Source organism: Bombus bifarius, unplaced genomic scaffold (assembly GCF_011952205.1).
Source record: "Bombus bifarius isolate JDL3187 unplaced genomic scaffold, Bbif_JDL3187 scf7180000008258, whole genome shotgun sequence".
Classification (NCBI taxonomy): domain Eukaryota; kingdom Metazoa; phylum Arthropoda; class Insecta; order Hymenoptera; family Apidae; genus Bombus; species Bombus bifarius.
This window is the reverse complement of record NW_022884545.1, coordinates 243,600-267,000: the sequence shown is the minus strand read 5'-3', so window position 1 is coordinate 267,000 and position 23,401 is coordinate 243,600. Positions and strand designations below refer to the sequence as shown.

The 23,401-nt window shown below is 30.8% G+C and overlaps 1 long non-coding RNA gene across 1 annotated transcript in view; it reads right to left on the bottom strand.

Moving 5' to 3' along the window:
* Positions 1–23,401, bottom strand: part of LOC117211847 — a 163,839-nt gene that overhangs the window by 43,431 nt on the left and 97,007 nt on the right. The window contains exon 3 of the long non-coding RNA XR_004488362.1: positions 5,647–5,687. This is a non-coding gene — a long non-coding RNA (uncharacterized LOC117211847). The remainder of the gene's footprint in view (positions 1–5,646; positions 5,688–23,401) is intronic.

Genomic DNA, 23,401 nt, shown 5'->3' with positions numbered 1-23,401 from the left:
ATTCACAATGGTCGATTCAATATGTTGAATGATATTATAGGAAATATGAATATATTGTATTATTGTATACGTTGCAATGTGTATGTCATTTGTTGATTGTCGTCGAAACCATGGAGATACATATAAAGATAGAGCACGCAAGTATATGTTACCATGTAGGTGAAGGCGATATGAGAATAGAAAGAGAACGCTGCATAGAGGCGTCTTTCTATCCTTGTTTAATGAGGAATACACACTCACGCCTCTCATTGATCGTTGTTACACTAACATACTTACTATACGAATGCGGGCGCATCGTTAAACAAGAACACAAGTGGCCTCTGTGCAGCGTTTTCTTTTTATTCCTATATTATTTTCTTATCTCGCTCACGCGCTCTATTTTTGTATGTCCTATGGCGGAAACGTATATCTTGACCCACGGTGCGAGCGCCGGCCTCTACAGCGGACTGGAATCTTCCCAACAAGAGAAGGTCCGAAGAGATAACGAGTGGAGCAAAAAAGAATTCTGCGACATTCTATGGACAATTCGCTTGGCGATTAGACGCATCCAGCAATTCCATAATAAAATTGCATTTTATACTTTCTCACAATATATTTAAAAGACACCTACTACAACGATATTTGTCTTTCCTGGTTCTGATCCTTAGAGATAGATGGATACATTACGATATTAGGATTCGAAATAAGAATCCCATATCCAAAGATTCATGACAACTGTCATGATTTGTACGCGATGTGACTATAACAGCTAACAGTTCGCACACCACTTCTGTATGAGCAGTAATATGTACTCTCCGATTGATCCTTGTCGGTTTTAACCATATTGCAAGCATGAAAATGTGCTGATAACTTCCACTATAATAAAACAATTATTATTCAATAAAATAAATTATTATTAAAGCAATAGATATTACTTATTAATATTAATATTATTAATAATATTATACTAATATTGAATACAAAATTTACTTTATAAATTTTTACTTTACAAATAATTAAATGAAAGTATTATGAAAATTAGAACATTTTTTGACATATGGATTGCTGCAGTGAATCTGCCGTTGCAGATTTTGAAAATATAAGCTTAAATTTGTTGTTAGTCGCGATCTAGTTGCTGTAGCATACAGACATGTGCTCTGCGAGTTTATAAATAGCGAATATATGTATATTACCATTAGATAAGGATAACTGCAACTGTATTGGGAATCGAAAATTGAACAAGATACTGCATTGAGTTACTCGATGAGGTGTAGCGATTTTTCTCTTTAATCGGTCATACCTAGATGGCTTAAACAAGACATTCCCCAATTTTTCATCCAAGCGGCATGCCACCGTTTAAGAATAAACAAAAAGAAGTCCTGAACACACAGGAAGGTATGGAGGGCCCAGAGATGATCCTGCAATAGATGCGATAACAATTCCCAATAAATTTGCATTATTAGACACATCAGATCGAAAGACCACCATTGAAAGAAACTTTAGCTCCTCTAATCTATTTTGATGGCGTCATTGACGTACAAACGATGATGTAAACTCTAGAAAATGTCAACAACAAAGACGATTTCAAATAGAGGGCCAGGTCAAGATAATACCAGTCAACTTTGGCCCATGCCGAAAAATAACAAAACTTCTAAAAATGCAGAATGCAAACTTTTGCACGTTTTAACTAAAACAGGGGAGATCCTTTCGTGCAGCTTTATTCAACTTACAACATTCATCAAATGTGAAAGAACTAAAGGAAGAATTACTGTAGCATAGATTTGAAGCAACTGATATTAGCAATATAGAAAAAAGAATTACACAAAATACTTTGTTCTTGTTTTTTATAGATCTGAAGCAGGAGCCAGATAACAAAACTGATTATGACATTGACCGACTTATGCACTCCATGGTTAATATCGAATCACCGCATAAAAATAATTCAGTGGTGTTAAAGATACAGGTATAATCAGAAATACTGTAATCATCAATTTCTCTATGTAAAATGCACAACCCTACACCTAACAACTGAATACACAAAACCAGGAGATACTCCTGCAAAACGCATTCGTTGTGGAAGTGACAATTTGGTAAATTGCGAAGGCTGCCCAGCACACAAATAATTTCATAGAAAAATGTTCCTTAAAGTCGGAATTAAGCACAGCTTAAATCTCAGGTTTTGTCTCTCCTTTTGCTTCCTACTCATAGGTAGCTCTAGGAAATATAAAATATAAATTTTACATGATGGTACTAACGATATTCATACAACTAATATGCAAAATACAGGAAATTTCAACAGACTAGAGATTACGCTAACGGATTAGCTCAGCATAAAACTCTAACGGACTATTTTTACTTTACAGAATTTCGATAATGTTGAACTTTTAACATATCACATTAATATGAAGACTTAATGTTTCAATAATGGCATTAGTATCTTTAAAATCGAACGAAGATATAGTTGCTGCAATGTTGAGATCCGTTCTTCTATTCCTAAACTAGAATATGTAATCTGACATGAATACCCAAATGTTATGGAGAAAAGAGTCGAAGAAAAAAGAAAATTACGTAAGTTATGGAAAAATAGTAGATATCCTGAAGACAAGTAGAAACAGAACAGGACAATCAGAAAACTCAAAAGATTTCTCCAAAATTTAAAAAATGATTGTTTCCAAAGATGCTCGGAGAATCTGTCTTCTACATTTGATGCAAATTACTCCCTTTGGAGAGTTGCCAAGAGACTCATTTGACCTCAACAAATAATTCATCCTGTTCGTTCTCCGCATGGTGGTTGGGCAATGAGTCCCACAGATAAGAACAACCTATTCGCTTTTTACCTAGCTACTGTATCCAAACCATTTCCTCCCAAATCCATTTCTCGTGAAACCAAAACATTTACATATTTCCAATCGCCATGTCAAACCTCTTCTATTAAACTATTATTCCTCCAAGAAATCAAAGCAACGATTGACAAAAACCTAAATCGGAAGGAGGTTTCAGGACACGATTTGGTAAGTGATGAAGTGATCAAAGAGTTACCAAAGAGGGGGTTACTTGTTACATGCATATTTAATATAATACTATTCTTCGTATTGGATATTATCCGTTCTTACGCGAACTGTCAATTATCACACGCATTCACAGACCAGGAAAATCTGTACTTCAAGGAAATAGAATCATACTAATCAATTAACTTATTGCCAATTCTATCTAACCTTCTTGCAGAAATGTTAAACAAACGCTTACATACTCTACTGGAAGAGGCAATGATGACTCATCATCAGTTCGGATTTTGGAAATGACATTCAACAATAGAATAAGTACATCGAATTACACCTAACTGGCGAAGAAAGAATATCGTGCAGCAGTATTTCTGAACATCAAACAATTGTTCGACAAGGTATAACATGTTGGATTATTATACAAGCTCAAAAAGATGTTACCTCGTTGCCTTACTATTTAACCCTTTCGCTACGGCAGTGTGCTCGGTCGGAGTGACACCGCTGTACGGGCCACCATGCCACCGGAATAGCGGTACTGAACGGAGCACTGCGACGGAAAGTGTTCATATGTTGCGCGGGGCTCATGGTTAAGTGGTATCCCGCGGACGTCGTCTATAAACGACACTCGTACACACAGGTCATTGCGCAGACGTCGCCTATAGACGACACCCGTCCGCACAGATCGTCACGCGGATGCCGCCAATAGGCGACGTACGTAGCGAAAGGGTTAATCATGCATTCCTACTTAAACAATAGACAATTTAAGACTTCCCTATTGACACTGGTGTATCACAGGACAGTGCCCTTGGACCACTCTTATACTTCTAAACTATATATCTATAGGGCAGACTTACCCACTATAACTAACACTATCACAGCCACATGTATTGGTGACAAATAAAGATATATGATAATGGAGACGATGATAAAAATGATAATAAAGTTCATGAAAATCCCTAAGTACCTTCTACAGTTCTTCAAAAAGCATCTAAACAATATCGAGAAGTGGTTCCATAAATGCCGCATCAAATGGAAGCAAATTTACGGATATTACTTTCACCTTATGTAAACGCGCGTGTCTACCGGTAACATTGAATAACACAGAAATCCCTGCTAAACACGCGATAAAGTACCTGAGAATGCCACTACACAGAAGATTAACTTGGAAATAGCACATCAAGACCAAAAGCACCTTCTTAAAAGGAAGAGTGAGACAGTTCTATGGCCCCTACGTAAGCGTTTAAAGTGATCCCTAGAAAGCATCTCATCTTATATAAAGTCACTCTAAGATGTGTATGGATCTATGGGACTCAATTGTAGAACACAGTCAGCAATTTTAACATTGAGTTCGTCTAGCGATTTTAGCCAAAAGCATTGAGGTTTATCAGCAATGCCCCTTGATACGCAATCAATGAAACTATACTACAAAGATTTAAAAATACCTACAGTTAAAGAAGAAATTTCGAAATTCAATAACGTTCATTGGTCAACGCACGCTTATACCAATTTTCTAGTCCCAGTTTCTTAATAGAGCAAAATCGAAGACTAGAAAGACGCTACACATTGTATCTACACAACAAATTAAACTAACAAAGGATTCTATATCTACTAAAGATACTAAGATATATATTAAAATGAAGTAGAATGAAGAAATGTTTTGAAGTTACATCTCATGCTAAAATAACACGATATCATAATTACTAAAAATTATCTGTGAGAATTGACTGTAATATCTTTCCTGTTTAGAAAGAAAATTCGTTTTTAACTGTTGGCAAAACCACTGCCAACAATTTCTAAAGTTATTAAACTGACTTCAAAGTTCGTACATCCAAGCGTATGATCTAAGTTAATGAATCTTCACATTTTTGACCACCTATATCTAAGAAACTAATTGTCAGCTCAACCTGAAAATTAGTGATGATTGATGTCTCATCATAAGGTATTATTTGGCACAAAATTCAGTTTCAAAATCGTAGAACTAAAACAGGCGACTTGTCACTCTTTAGAAATAAAGATAGAAAATGCAAATATTTAAATTGACATTGAATTTGGAAATAGAACTGAAAAGGATGGGAATTTTAATATGCAAAGAAAAATGGAAAAAGAAAATTTTTAGATCTTCCCTAAATTTAAAAACAAATTTTGATAAAGAAAACATCCTAATACCTTTAAATTAAGAAAAGATTGCATTAATCTAAAGTTTAAAGATAGGATAGTACGGATAAACAGAATAAGGTGAAGAAGGGATGTGGTTCGAGGAATGGGAAGTTAGAGTTACTTCTTTATAGTGTTGGTTCCTTAATTTATGGCGGATGTTTGCTGGTGTTACGGAAGTAAGAAAGTGGTTAGGTTGAGAAATTAACGAGATGATTCAGATCAGGAAGTTTAGAAAGGGCGGACTTAGAAAGTTAGAAGAGATCACGATGTTGGAAACGCAAATAAGTCACATGTTAGATGAAATTAAGATATATTTTATGAAAAAATAAAAAAACAAAGACAAAAAATTGTAAATTTATCGAATTGATAAGTAAGGGTTCAAAAAGTAACAGAATTACAAAAAATAGAAAGTTAAATGTTTAGATAAATGAAGAAATAGGATTTCATAATTATGTAAATAATAAATGGAAAATTAGGAAAATATTCAGAATTATCAAAATCAACTTACATTAAACGCTGTGAGTGTATAATGAAATCCCAGAGTGAATCCTAAAAATAAAAATATGAAACATTAAAAACTTAGAAAATTATATGACTAAAATATTGAAGAATAGGAAACGGAGAAAATTATGTAAAGTTAAATATATTTTTTTCTAATAGTTTGCAGTTGCATGAATGTTGTATTATATGTATAGGTTATTCAGTTAAAATCGTAAGTCGAATTTTAAAATTTTTAAAAAGATTGTTCTGTTTCACAAATTTTAGCAATTACGATATTTTATTAATTTTAGTTGAATTATGTAAAAGAGAAATTAAGATTAAAGTATGATCTGGTAAAGTGCTTAATCGGAAATAAGAGAATTTAGGTCATCAAAAACGTAAGAATGGAACATACAATTAGAGAGAAAGAAATTTAAAATTCCACCGGAAATTAAGATTAAAGTAGTTGAAACTGAAGCATTAATATAATACAAAATTTGGAAGTTGCTTAAAAACAAATTAAAAAATTGAGAACATATCAAATTCATAAGAGAGGTTTTCAATTTTACACCAAAGACGCATTCACCCTCAAATAATATTGACTGCCTTCTAGAAATAACCGTACTATGGAAAACAAAGATTGAGGTACTGATTAGCCAAATATAGATGGAAAAAATATTGACATAGAACGTGATTTCCATCCGATAAGTGATGCAACGATCAGCACCTTGAACCGTGACAATGAACCAGTCATATGGTCTCTTGGCAGCGACACAATACGCTTGTTAAGTTACGCTTAATTAATGCCGCACATCACGCTGTTATTTATCTATCCATAGATCAGTGATTCCGCATATGTTGTCGAGGCCACGCAAATAGCATTCAGCGCACGGAAAAATTATAACCGTGTCATGTTTCTGTGTAAACAAATATAGTTAAGATGAAGATAAATCACATTTATCAAGAAGTGTAGTTTTCTAAGTCTTAGAATAATTAAGGATTTATTTTAAAAAATTTGGTTAGTAATAACAATTACGATACAAGCAGGAATTAAGAAATTGAAGACAAATATTTACTTACACTTCCTTAATGTTACGTTTTTTAATTATTATTTTAATTTGTATTTTTTCGTAGATAGATTTCTAATTTGTAGATTTATTTTTTGAAAAAATAAGAAGGTAGCAAAATGCAAACAAATATAAGAATAAATACAGTTTTTAAAAACAGAATAGTTACATAATATTGTTTGTTATTAATCTATTGGCATATTTGATTATCGATTATTGAATGTAATTGAATTGAGTTTGCATAAGTCAGCGTGTTGTTGCAATAGCGAGGATGTGATGATTGAAAAGCAAAAACAGAATGATTTGAGATTTCGAAGATAAATTACCGATAGAAAAAATAGTATATACAGGGTGGTTGTCAACTGGTGGTACAAGCGAAAAGGGGGTGATTCCACGCGAAAAAAGAAGTCGAAAATATAGAATAAGAATTTTTTTTTAATTTTTTTTTTTAATTTTTCCATCGAGACAAGGATCCGTTATAACGAGATGTGATAAAGTGCTCGCGTACCGAGCGAAAATTCAAAGTCGATTTTCTCGAAAACAAAGCCTCAAACGAAAAATTTTTATCCTATATTTTCGACTTCTTTTTTCGCATAGAATCAACCCCTTTCCGCTTGTACCACCAGTTACCAACCACCCTGTATATGTACATATACATATATGTTTATGTACGATATGTTGTCTTATGTTATGTGTATTGTAACAGTTTATATCTTAATTCCAAGAAGATGTTTTCGCAAATATTCTTACGCAAATGAATTTGTGATTCGACTTAATAGAACACTACTATGGAATATAAATGTATACTTCTAAACGTAAGTATAATATGTTGTTTATAACGTTTATATAATTACAAGATCATGCATAAATAATTTCGATTCTAAAAAATTGTAAACGATCAAGGTTTTGTCCGAAAAACCTGAATTAAAAGTACAGATATTTCTTATAAATTTATAGCATCAGATATATGGAACACATAATAAACATAACTACATAAAAATTACAAAAACATTTTCCTATTTTTATATTTTTTTCCATTGTTTTGACCTGAATCATTTAATACATAACAGTAAATTATTTTCAATCCATAAATTGCAAACTTTCTTTGATTTCTGACATAATTTTATAAAGTTTAATTGTTTCTCAGAGAATGAGGACATATTTCCAGAATATTGTATATGCAACCGCATATATCATTTTTTATTGTATATCCAACTGCATATATTTTTTATATCTAAGAACATTCTCGTTTAGATTTTATGGTTGTCGATATGAAATTTATGTTTTGTGCTTAAAATTCCCAAATGACGACAATAAAACAGCTAATGTTTAATAATGATTAGTTTAATATCTATATTATTTTAATTCTTCCCGATTTTTTTCAATTTTCTACTTTTCGGTAATAATTAACATAAGATTGAAACTAAAAAGTATCATTTAATTAGTAAGAAAGTCAAAGATTTTCAGACATTATTTTATTTGTAATTTTTAATTGGGTTTTAATTGGGTTACATTTTGGAGTGTATATGCTTGTTTCTTTAATATAGTTTATTGTATTCCTTATGTGATCCTGTGATGTTAGAATTGTGTGCATTAATCATCAATTTTCACCTGTTTGTGAATAATTTTATATATCGCTTGCAACTAAGAATTTTTTCTATCATATATGATATTTATTTCTGAACTTGGTTAATTTGAAATTTGTTAAATATCAGATATTTCATATGTTACATAACTAGACTTTGGATATTTATTCAAATTAATATCTTCGCGAATATAATAAACCAAGGAATTAATTCTAGACTGTATTTTTCTCATCATATTATGGACATATAATAATTGTCTACTAGTATTATAAATAATCACGTGTTATATTATAATAAAACAATCGTATCATATTATAATACTATAAGCAAATATGTTAAATGTTCTATATAGTTTTGCATACTATGTTCATTCTACGCATTTCTTTTCATTTTCTTCATTTTGTTTCATTTTCTTCATTGTACGCAATTTACTTCAAATTTCCCACAAATGCATAAAAATTTTTTAGTTATACTCAAATAACTTTAATTCTTTAACATTTTTACATCTTTCACCTGTAACATTTCGGAATTTCAATTCGGAAGAAAACCTTTACTCGACAAAAAATAGTTGTACTGATAGGAATCTTTCAATTTGTGCGGTTTCGTGACGCAAGGCTCCATGAGAACGGGCCAGAACTTCGGTGGCCAGCAATTAAATCTTCCTGAGAACGAAATTAACGATCGCGAGACAGAAAGTGGCACTGGTTCGCCCATTGGTACATGGGAAAAAGTCACCATTACGGTTTCGTGTTAAATGAGCTGGGAATAAACGGTTAATTAGACTTCGATTAATTCTTCGCCCGCTGGTTTACAAAGTTCTGCCGGGCAAGTTACTTAATCACGTCACGTTACGTGAATAAAGCGTGTTTTACGTGGAATTATGATGAGAATCTGACTTTGTTGAAACAATGACGAGCGAGGAAAAATTCCAGCACGTGGGATGGTGAATAATTGCTGTATCTTTAGTGGAAAATCCGACGGAGTGGTGTGAAGTAAAGAAGAAAAATATGTACATATGTATGAGTCATAGGAAGTGAAAAGCAGACTAAAAAATTGTGATAAAATGTCACTAGTAGGAAAGAAGAATGTGTACATGCAACATACATTGGCAAATACATTGTCAGGTTTTCGTAATACTTTCTAAACATTTCACTGTAAAAATATATCTTTCGTTACTCTACTACAAATATGACATAATTTAAGGTGTAATAACAATCAACATTATACTAATCTGATGTCACATCAGTATTTAAATTTATCTTCGTCAATGCTTAACTTATTCATTTTTTTAATTTTTATGTATTTTAATGTGTAATTAGTTTTTACACTGACTAGTTTAATATAATCACAAACTAATTAATTATTATTAACTATATATACATGTGTGTTTAATATTTTATGTATTTATATCTTAATTATTAAAACTTAATAGACATTGAAAGATAATGGACGTTAAACGATAAGAAGTAAGCCATATTTTATAATAATTAATATAATGTTTCCAAACAAAACTGTATGTTCTTTTATATATCGTGCCTTCTTTTATCCTCCAAAAAGTATTTTTGCCTAAAATGTAAATGCAAAATATTTCATTTCAAAATATTTTAATTCAGTTTTGTAATATAATTTATGTTATATTATATGAAATTTGTATTTGTCTTTCAGCATTATAAAACTATTTCATTCAATTTAAGTGAACCATCCTCTTTATTAAAAGAATATTTAACTAAACAATAATAAAATATCTAAATATACATATATTGTCAATGTTTAGAATTACTATATATATCATGAAATTCAGGAATTTAAAGAAGCTTAGAATTCTGTTATCTTAGAGAATTCTTTTGAAAAAAGAATAGTTTGAAAGTTCTAAGAACATTAATAGGAGATTCAGCATAACCAAAATTGCGAAAATCATTCCAAATTTTTGATCGGCGGTATGTTTCCCAATTAAAATTAATGGGTATTAAATGAGGAGTAAAAGTATTCTCTCTCTTTCTCTCTCCCTCTGGTAAGCTAACATTTATCAAAGCACACAAGCCAATTGGACTCGAGAGTTGAGTAGAAATGAAAATTCGTGGAAGAGCTGGGTGTTGTCTATTTTCTCGGCCGATGCAATCGACAATTTCGTAATTGAAGACTACCACGACACTCACTTTTAGAATGTCCCAGAGTTTCCGCAAATAATGCAGCTTGCTGCAACGTGTGATTGCGACATTGACCTTCGATCAGCCGTATCCACAGACAAGGCTGAGGAAGCTTTCAAATGATATGCCAATTCTTAAACTGCTAGTAAATTCTGCCTCTCATGCTTTCGCGTGCAAAGCAGCTGTTCAGCCTAGTTTTCGAACGTAAATTTTGCTATTTGGAAAACTTAGAATTAAAACTCGTTTCTATCGTACTAGTTTATCTGAAAATCGCAATGTGAAAATCTTAAAATTTCAAGAGTTGAAAAATTTGAAGCTTGAAAAGTTAAAAGTGCGGAGATTTTGAGCGTTGAAAAATTCAAAGATTGGAAATTTCGAAAGTAAAGGTATTTACAGTTTGAAAAGCTAGGATTTGGAAATTTCGATAGCGAAAATTTGCAGAAAAAAAGAAACCAGAAATAGCAAAGCTGCGATTTTTAGAATGTTTTACGACCAAAGTGAAGAGAGCAATGTAATTCACACAAATTTCAAATATCGACGTTTCTAACACTCAAAATTAGAGATTCTAAAATAGAGAAGCAAATAAATGTTGAAACTGTTTACGAAACTGTTAGATAAACTGTTTCACTTGCGAATCTTCCGACTACAATCAACGACAAACTTGCGACGATCGAGTTGAAATCTATCAATTTTTAGCGCGACTCTACTCGAATGCAGCTGTTTGGGAACGACTGTCGTCAGTCGAAACGTTTCGCTGATTGGAAAACTTATGAACTCGGAACAGTAAAACTTTTTCAACTACTGCTCGCTCAATGCTCGTCATTAGACGATGTCTGTAACAATCTGATAAACAATCGTAAAAGTTCTAACAATCAGTAACCCCGACAAACATTCATGTTTCTGCGTTGATCAACGAAATTGTTACGTGTTGATGTGGTTCAAGGTCTATCTTCTTTCCTGTTTTAAAGAATTCCTCGAAAATTTATCATTGATGGTACAAGAAATAAGAAATTTATGACACAGAAGTTTATTTCATAGATTATTGTTCATCATTGTTTGAGCAGTAGATGATTGTTTACGTTTGTAGCTAGTTCGATATATTTGTTTTAGTTTTAATAGCATTTTTAATTTCATTCCTATTTTTAATATATATTTTTTGCTAATTTTGCTAACAATTTATTAACTCCGAATGAAATGGATTTGATCTATTACTTGGTTTTAACATAAATAACATTTAATTCGAAAATGTTGAACATTTTCTTTACATAAGAAATTGTTTATTATCTATTTATACAAATCGTTTAATATCTTTTTTATAAAAATTATAATTAGTGCTTTTCTCATATTTATAGATAAAATAATGTTCCTTGATAATATAAAAATTTAGGAAGATGGTAAAGGAGTAACTTTAGATATAAGTAATTAGAATGAGAAACAAAAGCTTAGATTCATTTTAGAGGAATTTTAAATGCTCTAAAACTATAAGTTGGTGTATAAAATAAAACTTTATGACAAAAATAATATGGAATAAGATTTTATGATAAAAATAATGTCCAATCGAACGATATTTCAACAATAAAGAATGAAACAACAACAACTAGAGAAATGTCAAAGTCATTACTTCCTATTTAAGCTTTTCCTCGCTAATTTGTACAAAAGTATAAAATAAAATTTCATAACAATGATAGTAATGTCCAACGTACGTGTACGCTGAACAAGGTTCCAACAATAAAGAGCAGAAAAATACATCATAATTGATTGCAAAATATTAAAAAGAATACAAATTAATAAAATTTCACTATGTATATATTTTGATATATCGAATCACCATTCTTTATTTGAATTCTCCACCTACAATTTTCCATAAGAAAATATATAATACAATTTCATAACGATGGTAGTTATATTCAGTACACATTGAACGAAATTTCATTAATAAATAATAATAAACAATAAATTTTAATAATAAAGAGCAAAAAATGTTATAAAAGTCCAATTAAGAAGTTACTATTGAAAAACTGTGTATCAGAAGTATTACGTACATAATTGATAAAATATTGCTATATATCTTCCAAAATATCAAACTACTGTATTTTTCTTAAAGCAGACCCTTCTCCGAGATATACCTTATAGACATGTCTGTCACAGATTTTCCCATTACTCCTTTCGTTTAATCCATTACCGTTTCAGTAACACTGGTTTGAAATATGTTTAGTTCCTCGAGATTTCAATTACCAATCACTGCGAGCTGTAGAAAGGACGTCATATTTTTCAATTAAACCTCCGTTGACGTTCTGTGACTAATCCTCTTCAATCAAAGTTAGTCAACGTTAAAAAAATAATTTTCTCTTAAGAAATACATCTAATACGTTTATAATCAATCATTTCTGGGACTTTTATTGCGTTTAGGTAGTTAATAAAAGAGTATTTTGATATTGTGAAATTAATTCGATCTTGAATATTAAGAAGCTACATATGAACAAACGAATTGTAAAGGGAGGAGAACTTCAATATCTTTCATGATTAATTATTGTATCTATAAATTAGTTATATAATTAGAAAGATATCAAAAAGATATAAAAAAAAGTACTAATATGAAACATTAATCGACTGTAACGTAGCAGATATCAAATAAAATCACAAATAATTCCCGGTACCGCTAACTCGATTTTAATTTTATCCTTTCACGATCATAGAAACACAAGTTTACGTTTCGTTCGATGACGTTTTTCCATATTTTCGCATGCGACTCGTTAATCAACACGAGCCAGTAACGAACTTCATTACGTTGGATTAATCCGCTTCGTTCCAAAGCAACAGGATTGTGCAAGTTTGTTGACTTTTCAGCAGAAGCGAGTAGGCGAAAGAGGTAATTTTCCTGAGTGGCCGCGCCGCTATTGGATTCACTTCGACCAACTTCAAAAGAAGAAAAGGAATGCATACGCGCTTTTCGCGAAAAGAAACTGATATTTTATTTATTCAGCTAGGACGTTTGATTGCATCAAAGACGGAAGTTTCGCGAAGTTTAATGCAACGCCGCGAATTCGATTCTCCCTCGAGTTGCATTCCCACAGCACAGCAACTTCTTCTTCGAGACGTTGATTAAAATTATTTTGCTTTCTCCCCGTGTAGAAAGTGTGTACCTTGTAGAAAATGTGTTCGATGATGCTTGGTTTATGAATATTTTTGACAAGTTTTATCAATACTTTTAAAAAGAAATTTTTCTTTCTTTTTATCATTTTATGAATATTTCGCATAATAAATAATTTTTGTTATATATATTTTTGACAGGAAAGAGTTCCTGTTCTTTTTATTAATATTTTTGAAATGCCAGAGTTCTTCTAATCTATATATTTTTAATAATGTTATCAAATTTACTTGGTTTGTTCATATTTCTAGTAAGGAAGGAGCAGAAATTAGTTTTTCTCTTCTTTTCGCGAGGTAAATATAAATGACGATAGCTGAAATTCTTTCTTTCTCGTGAATATCTTAGCTCCAGAATTTCTTCTTCTCTTTCGTTCTGAGCATAAATGATGATGACAAAAGTTCTTCGCTTTTTATGAGTAGATATTTTTAATGATGTTGGGAATTCTTCTTAAATATTTCTGATAACATTGTTATATATATATATATATAACAATATACATATATACATATATATATATATCGATATATATATATATATATATATATATATATATATATATATATATATATATATATATGTCGGAGATGAAAGGACGTCGAGGCCTCCCTTTCGGAATATTGGGAAAAAACCCCTAATACCCCAAGTCCAGACTTTTACTATAGCTACACTTAAGTAATAAAACTAAGAAATAGTTGTGCTCAAGGTTTATGACGATGGGCTTTGGCTCGAAGCGACATAACGAGTCACTGAACGTAGCCACGGTCACGGGAGGGACGTATACTTAACAGAGGTATGGAATAATTATATAGCTCTCCTTAAAAATAAAGATTAACTCGAGAGGTGGGGAGAGGACTATATAAGGGCAGTTCCACTTGGACTGAGGGAGAGTCTATTCAGAGCAGTTCATTCAGATAATTTTTACGTCGAGTCATACGTGTATCACATCGCATTCGTCATCCCGTTGACCGTGGATTCGTTATCGAACTTAAATTCATTGTCATCAACATCTCGACCATTCGATCGCCGCTATTACTTGTAGCCTCTTATAATAACCACATTTATATTAATAAACATCAGCTATAACAGCGATGGCAAATTCGAGTGAAGATTCGTCAAACGCCCAAAATTCCAACATTAATCCGACATATATATATATTTCTTTTTTCACATATATTAAAATGGCTGAAACTTTTCTTTTCCTGAAATTATCTACTTAAAACGAGTCTGTGAAATTTTGTTACGGATATTTCTGACAATGTTATGTTGAGATCTTTTCTTCTTGTTTTACAGTTAAATATAATTAGAGACGACGAAAATTTATTTCAACGAATTTAAAAACACCTGCCACGTAAATTTTCGTACACTAAATCATACTCTTTTGTCTTATATTCTACATATGTACGTTGCTTTCTTGGCACTTGTTCTCAGACGTTGATTTATTTATTCTATTTCTACAAACTAAACTCTTAGATAGTTTTTTAGGTTCAAAGCATGAGTGTTTGTCCTCCATTCTTAATACAGCTTTAAAGCTCCTACATGAATATATTGAAGACAATTATCTGCTAAATTTTCTGTCCAAACGATCTTGTAAACGTAAATTTCGCAGATTTATAAAGCAATAGTATAATACATATATGTATATAATTTATACACACGTGTACCATGATTGTATTAATTTAGATAAAAGAACGCTTTTATGTCTTTTACAACTATTAGTTTCCTTATGTGTATCAGAAATCCGTATTACGCTCTAAAAGAAATTATATGAATAATAAATATATAGTAAAGAAATGTATTTATTTCCAGTGCGTTATATCAAATTTAATCATCTTTGACTGATAAGTATTGTTCGCAATTTTTCATCATGTCACTGGGAATTTCAGTGGAAAGAAATTCTCTTGTATCCGCAGGTACATATTTTGCAATCGTAGTCTGTTGAAATTCATTCGATATTTTTCTACTCATGACATTAAAATATTCTGATCTGTCGTGATATTACAAAATACTGTTAAAATGACAAATTATAAAATCGAAAGCAAAATTAATGTTAACTTTCAACACGAGTGGAAGAAGATTATTTGTTCGCATACACCACCATAGCACATTAAATATAATTACTTGTTGATAGCATATTTCCATACATATCACTTTTTGGCTATTCTAGTGGAAGCTATGGATTTGTTTATATCATTATTACATCTATCTACATAAAAGTCTATAACGATTGTCATGTTTACCTTGAAACTAATATTTAAATATTAAATATTAAATATTAAATATCAAATGTTTAAATAATCTTAAAAAGGTATAAATATAATAAATGTCAATATAGACATACATATAGGTATACAATTGTATGTGGAATATCATTTAGTTTGATATTTTATACAAGGAAAGTAACTAACGTATTAAAACTCTTACTAGGAGATACGTGTATAGTAGAACATCCCTTACCCGAACTAATGGGGAGATAAAACTGCTCGACTAATGGAATTTTCAGGTAATAGAAACAGTCACTTGTTTGATATGAAATTTCATTTATCCAAATACAGATTAGTTGACAGTCTCTTTAAATATTTATGGATCCCATACCTTTTTCGCTGCTCAGTCACATAATTTTTTCAACATAAGTAACCGCATACAGTTACTTTCTTCACTTTGAACCATCCAAACCCTTTTCCAAAAGCGGCAAATGTGTCGCCGTGAGAGACACCTTTATTTCCGTTTTCACTTATATGAAGTCGTCATTATTATCGTCTTTATCGCAATGAAACCATTTCATTATATCAGTTGTAGAGGGTTTTCTATTGTTACCAGCATCACAGAAGTCTACGTGCTTTAGATAATTTGCAACATCATGTTTTTGTCTTTTAATGTCTATGATTGTGATTTTTTCAACGGCATGTATTTTTTTTTAATTCTGTTGCACTTTCGTCACTTTAGAGTTTTTCATTTATGTCATATTTTTATCTCTTTTTCTTTTTTTTTCTTCTTTGATAGTTAAAACGCTATTAATTTCATACTAAATTCTAATAATCAGAATTTACTCAGTGGAATAAGGGAAAGAATACATTATATGTGAACAGTAATAAAATATGTACATGTTTGGAATTGAAAAAGGCACTTGTTAGTGGGAAATATTATATTCGGATAACAGAACTGTAGTGTCAAACATTAGTTAATTAAGACAAAATTAATTTTAGTACAAAACCTTATCGTGTTTCACTTGCGAAACAACGATTGTGAAGGAACAATAATATATAATATATATATGATATAATAAATAATAGCCCAAATATTGAAAAGTCGTATTGTTGAAAATCTAAATTTCTTCTATAAATGCAGAAAACCGTTCTTAAGCAGAGTATTAAAAATAAAATCAAATCCTCATAACATTTTCAATGCTCATTATCGTCACTAATAGCGTAGCGTAATTGACGTGAGTTAAAACCTACTAAAAAGGAAAAAGAAAAAAACGAATAAATAAAAAATCCTCGACAGATATTCGGTTTGAATGCAGTCAGCAATTAAACGACTAAAATCACGGGCACGTTCGCCGTCGAATTCGAAATTGGAAATTTCAAACTCGGCCGCGACTTCGGCAGCTGCAATGCAGTTTCCTCTGTAGGGCCGCAATCGATCTAATGCGCGCGATGCATAAGGCCGTGCAGAACTCGTTCCGGTGCATCGATGGCTCTCGCTACCGAACCAATGATTTTCAACTGTGCCGGGACTTTTTCACGGGCCGGCAAATCGACTAGCTCGAACCCGTTGCCGTTATAAAGATACACGTATGTCTGGTCCCTCTATTCACTAGATCCGATCAGACATTTTCAACGAGCAACGTCACTTATTATTACGCGATCGCGCGTGATCGTGATCGTTAGTCTTTTCACAGGTAAGTGTGAGGTAGTCTTTTCCGAGGTAAGTTTTTCGTTACTGTTCAAATGCGTTAACAAAGAAATCGGAGTACTTGTGAATGATGGGATTTTCTTGGTATATTATAAAGTCGTTATATATATTCAATTATGTTAATCATAAATTATATATATGTATATTATTTATATAACTAACAATAAATAATTAGTTATGGCTTTGTCTGTTTCATATAACTAAGTTTGAAGATTAGTTGAACGTACATCTCTGTTCAAAGGTATTACAACATTTACTGGTCTCATACAGAATGTAATGATAATCTACATTATCAAAGGAACGATTATTCGATCAGAATTATTTAGTGTTTGTAGGATAAAGATTCGGAATATTCAATAATAGCTTGAAAGTCATTCGCAAGATTTATAGAGAAATAATAAAGATTGTATATTTGTATATTATATTTTGGTTTTGAAAAAAAATTGTATCGTGAAATCACTCGCAAAATCAGAAATAAAACGTGTGGTACCATGGAATGCCAATTATAACGGGAAACTTAATAATATAAATAACAATGTTAATTAAAACAGTGATTGCGAAAAATATATAAATAATGTTCCTGCCGGGTTCGAACATAATTCAAACCTAACTTGAATATCGCGCGAATAATGTCTGTTTTTACTGATTTTGGGTTAGGTGTTCATTTTAAATAACCTTGGAAGCAATAAAGAACCGAATGAAACTCCGTAAACTGAATATAGCAGGAATGAAATTTGAAAAGGACTATGAGAAAGGAGTTAATATTATTAATTATGAGATTCCTATTGGGTTGAGTAATAAATTCATTCGTCTTTCACAAGCGTATGGATTTAAAAAAATGCTATAAAAATTATTTGCAGAATGTAAAACTACACTTGTCTGAATTTTTTGATGGAAGATATGTATTTATAGAGAAAAGAGGTAAGTTACTCTTTGATTAGATACATCATATTTATTTAAAAAGATCTGAATGAACCGACATATGAATCAACCTAATACTATGATAAAATATGTATCATAGAATATATTGATTCTCCATAATCCATTGTTTCAAATGGAAATAATCATAAAGCTTACAAAAAGTCTCTATCGATATTTCAAATTTATCTCATTCTCTGTGAGCATCCTAATCTTCATGGAAAAGTATGTGGGTGCCGCTTATATTTATAAAATGTACTTTAATTACAAAATTGCAAATAACGAAACTCAATACGAATTCATCCTTTATTAAAGTTTTTGCAGAATATTATGATACAGATGTCAATCTTTTTACTGCATACTAATTTTTGAAATTAAACCTTATCATCTGTAAGTGTTAAACGATGTGTTATTTATAGATATCATTATTCTTGGTTGTTTGCCGAATTCTAAATAAAGTTGCAAAGGTTTTTCCAAACTGATAAAGAGAATATCGTGAATAATTCTGACAGTAATATTAAAAACCGGTCAACGTTTCAAGGACTTGTATATGGACTTACACTGCATTACTGATAAGGTTCTAAACAAACGATTTCAATATAATATACAGTGGTCATAAAAGGTATTTGTATACCACTGTATGTATTATTACATTTATCTACTAATTAATTAGAACCGACTATAATAAATTATAACCGACTATATCAAATTTCCTCAATAAACGATTCTATGGCCAAACAATCCATAATCCGAATGTTCAAAGTATCCAATATCCAAAGCAATGTTTGGTCTTTGTAATGTACAACAATTCTGAGATTCAACCATTCTGCGATACAACCATAGCGGTAATCTCTTGTCAGTTGCGATATCGTAGCGGAATCGCACGCCCGTGTGTATTGCATAATTAAAAAGAAGGACCCGCCGAATCGTACAGCGACACTGCTGCGAGATCGCGTCGCTGTTGTGCATTAGATCATATACATACTTATCTACTTAAGTTCCTATATTTACCTTAGCAACGACAATAAATGAGATTTAATTTGTTTTCCAGAAAATCACTTCCGTGGTCACTTTACATTGTCTTCACATGACGGTCGTACACAATAGGTCTCTTGGTGGAGATAATTTCATAAGTCAGAAGTCATAAGATGTTATTTACAAATCGACTGCTAACCGTAGAACACTGTGATCGCTGTGTGCGTAAAAACATATTTGTTTGTCATATTCTGGTGACATTTGTATCTTGTTAATATAAATTGAAGAAAATGTCTACATATGCAGTGGATTGTGAAAGTATTCATGCACTTGTTTCGTCCTTTTATGAACATATTATGTGAATTATACAAAACATTTTGAAATTTCATTAGCGCCGTAATGTCACCCAACTATTATGGTTATAATGTGTAAACTTTTTAGCGATTCTAGAAATGTATACAGAAGTTGCAACATATTTATAACTATATATTTTGCAAAAATGACAAAAGTATTTAAACAAACAATCATCCGCAATATTCATACTTTATATTACTATTCATAGTTTATATTATTATTCATATTATTATATTAATTTATATTTATATCATATTATTTATATTATACTTATATTATATTTAATTTATATTTATATTATTATTCATACTTTATGTTAATTTTTTTACTAGATATAAGATTGCAGAAAATATCTCGCTACTTGTCTATATATTCTCAGGTTAAGTTTAAATTTTGTAAATATAATCATAGCAATCGCGTCTCATTGTAATAGTAACGAAATTTTAAAAGATTTTATATAATACGCGCAATATACACATAAAATTTATACTTTTGCGAATCACTGTACCTAAAATGTACGTACGTAGCTAACACTCGTTAGGATCTTAAAACTGTCTGATTATAATCCGCTTTCTATCCTACCCAAGCTACATAGATTTCAGAGGATTATTGAGACCCGAATCTAATTCGGGTTATGTTCTCGATTACTTTCTTGTATGTATTGCATTATGTTTTTCACAGCAAATTAATTAGATTAGAGTTGACCTATAGTGAAATAAGAAATCAAAGAAATTCAAAGAAATCTCTATGCTATTTCGAACTATTATATTGGTTATAAAGGTCAGCAGATTTCCTTGAACTCTCACAAATGAATAACTTCTCAGCCAAACGGTGGCTGAGAGATAGTCTTTATGTGTAATAACTAATCACTAATTAACTATTGTTTTTGGATACGTGACAACTGGAGCCAATTATTTAATTTAATTTATGCGTATGATTTCCATCCCCAGAAACAAAATAATTATGAATGAAATGTGGTAGGGATCAAAAAAATGCAAATAATTAGTTGCATCGAGATTAATTGGTTGATTTGTGAGAAATCGGCACTATTAATATATTTTGATTTCTGATACTAAAATCACGGGTATGGAAATTTTATTTGTCTATCATTGATATTGGTAGAAAGGCGGATTTGAAAGATCGTTCTGCTGATATGTAGAACCAATCAAATAAGTTTAGTTCTCAGAAAAATCGAATTTCAAAATTTGTCACATATAACATATTTGAACTTGCACATGCGAAAACAAGTAAAAAACGTGGAATAAAATGTTTCCGTTCCGTTCATTTTTAGAAAGATAAAGTTAGGACATGTTTAGTTAAGAATTGCCTTAGTACGGGTGTATGATACATTTTCAGATTTATGTTTCTGAACACAAAGCATTTTGTTAGTAAATTTTATTCTACATTCTCTCAATCTGGAATTAGCCATATTCAAGTATACTTGATAAAGTTTCAAACACGATTTTCTCGAAGACGAAGTATCATATGGATAAATTTTATTTTATATTTTCTCCTTATTTTTTGCCAGCCCCTGTATATAATTATTAAAAACCATTATGATATTATTACTGGACACATAAAATGATATAGTAAGATCATTTAACAATTTATTCCACAAGCTTCGTTCGAATTAAACAAGTGAGATTGTTTCAATTTTACTTATTTGAAGTACTTATTTTTGATTAGATACTTTCTTAAAATGAGATTACATTACTTCAAATCATTCAACATCAAGTAACATAACTTTAAGAGAGTATCTAATGAAAGATAAGTACTAGAAATCAGATAAACTTCTGAACTTTCTTTAAACGCATAAGTCATGAATATTAACATAATATAAAACGTAAAAATGTTTAATTTTTCTGTGTATGTTGCCGTCTAATAAGCTTTTCTTGTTTAGCTTTGATTAATTAATAATTTTAACGTTTTATTCAAACGAAGTTTTAGTCGTTTAATTACAATTGCACCGAGACGAAATTTCAATAAATTGATGACGCCAGGTAGAATAGAGAATGTGTTTTTGAGATTGTTACTGTATTGTTACCTACTTAATTGGTTCAATTCTGAGTTGTACGTATGGCACAGCTGTAATTATTGGAAACTTGTTACAGCTGTATAGATACAGGTCTTTCTGATTGCTTGCCGCTGATTTAGAGTTATATGTTTAAGAGCTACATACGTATCGAATGCAGTTCAGTCGTTTTATTATATCTTTGAAATAATTGGTTTATTGAATGATTAGTTGAATTTTATCTGTTGAAGATATATTGCAAATTTGCTCTTTCCAAAAACAACAAATCGAAGACAAAAATAAATTTTTCGTAAATGTATGAATATATTTGATCAAAGAATAGCTAATTACTTGTCTATAAAATTACGAAATCATTTTGAGTAAATAATACAATCCGGATATAGGTTTTATACATTTATCTTCAGAATATTACCTTTGATATTTTATATTCTTTTGACTTTTATTTTCTCGAAAGTTATATCATGTTAACTGTGTGATTTTGCTATATGTAGAATTTTTAACTATTGTGACTATTATATTAAATATTGAGCATAGAATGCATCCACAAGAGTTTTCACATTGAAATGAAGCAATCTCTTGAAGTATTTCACATTGTAAATAAAAATGAAGTGTAGAAACTTGATAGTCAATATTTCATAAGGAATATCTATAAAAGGGATTCTTGAAATTAATTCAAATTCCAAGCATTAAGCTTTACAAGAAACAATAGGCAATTTCAATTAGCAATTTAAAAATAGTCGAAAAACGCATTTCTTTTAATAAATGTTCTATTATAATTTTTTACAAATCACTCAGATAATGGATGGTAAAAAAGTAATATAATCTATATTTTGTAGCAATTAACAATCCATAACTTTTAGTGGTCGTTACTTTGTTCACAATACAAGGATACTGATTTCATTTGTTTATAATTATAAAAACAGAATCACCACGTACGCATTGAAAGGTGGTGATTGTAATTCCATGAATTGCATGGTACGACTGACGTTTATGTAAATACATATTTCTACGGATTTTGTATTTACAAGTCAGTGCAAATGATAGGACATAAAACATAAAGTAATAATAGTGTTTTGCAGCATCTGGTAAGCGACAATTTGCCGATTAATTGTACTTGCATGACTTCTTTTTCTCGTTGACTTGATTATTATTATTAATGGCGCAATTTATTACACTGTACGTACCACTGTTCTGTACTTAGTCACCTTGGAGATTATGATTTTCAGGGGAGTTCAAATGTAAAGCGATGAATATTGTTTTCTGTTCAAGAAAAAAATGATGAAACTTAGAAATAGGAAATAATTACAATTGCGGACAAAAGAAAGTTCACAATTTTGTGTATTTTTTTTACAAAATTGTGCAGTTTACAAATGCATAAATCCTTCCAGTTTACTAACAACTGTTAATAACCATTATAAAAGAGACTAAGATCATTTCATTTTTAATGCACTTAATTCTGTATGTGGTTAAACATTCATCACGTAATTCCTTATCTAAAATTTTTTCACGATACATCAATTATTTCAATATTTACCTCTTCAGCTGACAATTAAACAAAAAATGCTTCAGTTTCCATTAAACGATAGAACCAAAAACGAACAAATGAATAAGATGTCAAAGAAAATCAAACGACTGTTGCAAATA